The sequence below is a fragment of the Trachymyrmex septentrionalis genome, unplaced genomic scaffold, assembly GCF_001594115.1.
Source record: "Trachymyrmex septentrionalis isolate Tsep2-gDNA-1 unplaced genomic scaffold, Tsep1.0 scaffold11, whole genome shotgun sequence".
NCBI lineage: Eukaryota > Metazoa > Arthropoda > Insecta > Hymenoptera > Formicidae > Trachymyrmex > Trachymyrmex septentrionalis.
In genome coordinates this window covers 965,171-968,734 of record NW_017304228.1, presented here as the reverse complement: position 1 = coordinate 968,734, position 3,564 = coordinate 965,171, and positions in this window count along the sequence as shown.

The following is a 3,564-nucleotide window of genomic DNA, read 5'->3' as shown; positions in this document are numbered from 1 at the left end:
GCTTCAACAGTCGCATGTCAACCTTGCGCAAATCCTAGCGTCACATATTTCCACGCTTTGCAATAATGCTATGTAATAATAAACACGCGATGTTTTTACATTGCCTGATATACCTAACTCATTGCGTAATTTTATAATCCCATTTTGATTCAAAATGCTTTTAGCTGTTTACGATTGTTTGCACTATTTCATTCCTGAATACTTTGGAAAGCACTTCCAAGGCATATACTTAAGTAACAAATTGTTGAGAGCAATATCGGACAGCGGAGCAATCTCGTTAGAACATAATGGATTTCTCAACTTAAGTCTTGACCCTCGCAACTAAATTGGACAGTATTAGCACGCAAGAAAACCTTACAATAGAATAAAAATCGGATTGTTTTCTAGTATATGATGAATAGTTCTCTCTCTATCATCAATTCAGTTTTAGTTCTTAAAAATAAATGAAAACAATATCGCTCTCTTCAAAAGTGATACAACTCAAAACGTTTTATTATCACAAATAAATTAAGTAAATATTACCAATCAAAAGTGAATTGACTTAATTTCATAAAAAAATAGTCCAAATTGATGCAACTTAAAAAGGAGTTAATTAAAAAAAAATCAAAATCGTCATAACTCAAAAAGGAACTTTTTTAGAATTATGAAATGAAAATGATAAAAATGATATTTGCCCATGTTAAGAATATATTCTTTCCGCTGATATTATTTGATTAATCACTAGGTAATTTTCTGTCAAGTTAAAAATAATGTTTCCCCTTTTCCGAAAAATTTAATTTTTTAGTCACTTTTGAAGTAAGGAAGTGATATGTTATCTGCACAAGCTTATTATACAAATACAGCAAAAATATAGATAAAATAATATAATAAATTACTTGTTGATGTAATGTGAAATACACAAAATCAAATACCTTATTCTGTCACTCGAGAGAAGTGCTTCAAGTCAAACAGTCGTTCTGATTTGTTTTTAAAAAACTGCTTAAATAAGATCTTGGTTGTATTTGTTCCTATATCTCTACATGTCTCTGTAAATGTTCGTGAGAAGCGCTACAAAAGAAAAAACAGTTTACGTAAATCCCTCGTAAATAGTTTCGGAAATTCGAATCGTGTGATACAAAATCGCGAGTATCGGAAAAATATATATCGCTACGTCTAGGGTGCTATATTTTTTCAGAATAACGTAATCGGCGCCACGAAAATTCAACGAATGGTACGGCATCACGCAATGCACTACGATATTTTCCACGGGTAATCCGCGAGTGACGGCACGTAATTCATTATGCAAAAAATAGCTAGAAAATAGGCGAACTTTAACTCTACAAAATAATGCATGGTGTGTTTATCTCGCGACAGGCGAACGTGCCCGTTTTATCACGACCGAAACTGAAGCGACGTGAAAGCTCGATATTTGCTTTGTAAGCTAAGAGGGAAAGATTAAAAACAAAGCAATCTATGCGTGAAGGAAACGCGAGTAAATTATAAAATGCATGATGCAATTATAAAAATGCAATTATAAAATGCACGATAAAAATTTTGAATTTATCAAAGAAAACAAAAAAGATTATGTTCTTCAATTACTAAACAATCATTGCTTTATCAAAAATGTATAAAAAATTACGACTATCTCATGCGTACTCATTTTCCATATAATATATGCTTTATATATGTACAACAAAATTGCGTCATGTTACACGTAGAAAATAAAATTCTCATTATAAGATTAGAATCTCTATTAAATCTCTATTATATCTGATATTAATTTATAGATAACTAAATATAATTTCAATACAATTCAATGTAAATGTATTCAACTGCTATATTTATTTCAGCAATATTTATGTTTAACATATTAAATTTTTCGGCAGCATTATTATCACAAAATTCAGTGACATTATTACAAATTTAATTTATATCATGTTAAATAAATAATCTTTTTTATGAAACACAATAGAGCGGCCACAATTAACAAATCGCGTTATACAAACACGTTCATCGTTTTTTTCTAGAATAATTAACTGAAACTTTAAGCTGAAACTTTTCGAACCTAAAGTTTGTTGAAGTTCAAACAACTGCAAGTTTGTTCGCCACAGGCAATTCTCTTTTCTGAGAAAAGTTATACCAATTAAGATACTTCTGTGATCGGATTTCAATGGCATTTTGCTCTAAACTTATAAATAGATCTTTCGTGGGTCCAGAAAACAACCGGGAAAACGAGAATTGCAAACCGTTCGTCGCGCAAAAATGGTCATTTAGTTTTGTTGACCCTTACATATTTTTTACGAGCAACAATACAGCTGTTTGAGAAACGCTTTTTCTTAAAAGCTGGATGGAGCAAAGGATATATATGATATCAGTGAGGATGTTTGAATCGCAATCGATTTTACAGATCAAATCGATGACCTGGATATACACGACATGATAGTGCATTAAATCGTATATTTAGAAAATAAGAAGAAAAATTGTTATAAAAATATGTATAAAGGCTAGAGAGCCGGGCAAGATGTTAATACAAACAACATTCACATTACCATATAATACTGACTATATATGATATTTATTAAACATAAAAATAAAAATAAAATCTGACATACATTTTGACCTTTTACGGCAGGTCATTCTCAGTGTAATAAAATTAATTAAACCGGCTTACATTCCAAAATTTCCGTTATTCAAAAAAATTATGACACGCATCTTAATTTCGCCGCAATTGTCATGGACATAGTGATTACTAAATTTCCCAATAGATTGAAATTATAATGACGTTGATTCCGCGTTGGGATGTAACATCTTAACTGTATGTTTCTTTTCACGTAGAACTCTCTCTCTCTCTCTATTGCTTTAATTTGATTCAGCAATTTATTAGATAATCACTAAAAAGTAATCTAATTGAATACAGATGATTCCCATGATTCGTTAACATTTATAAAAATTTTTTCGACAGACGATTATCCTGATTTACCATTGTTACAGATTACTTATGTAACAATAAACAATAAACAAGAATGATCGTCTGTCAAAAAAATTTTTTAATTACACTGAGGATGACCTATTGTCGAAACATACGTCAGATTTTTTTATTTTTATTTTTATCTTTAATAATATCAGCATTATATCAGTAATATAAATATTGTTTGGCATTAAAATCTTGCCCGCCTCCATAGCCTTTTATACATATTTTTATAAATTGAATTTTATTCGTTGGAGAGCCTTTCTTTTATTTTAAAAAATTATCTATGTAAGAATTTTCGCTCGCCCACATATTCTATTGCGTACACGGAAAAGCTAGTTTTGTTGAAATATCTAAAAATTTAGCTAGTTACAAATCTGAAAATAATTTTGATGGATCATCAAAATAATTATGTAAAACGCTCAAACTGATTGCTAGAATGTCAAAACTTCTTACAGCATTGCTCATTATACTTGAGATTCCTATGTAATTATTTTGATGGATCAAGAAAATTATTTTCAGATCTAGCTGAATTTTAGATACTTCAGCAAAATCATTCTTTCCGCGTGCCATATATTGGCAGTATATGAGTAATGCAAATTAAACAATTCTCATTG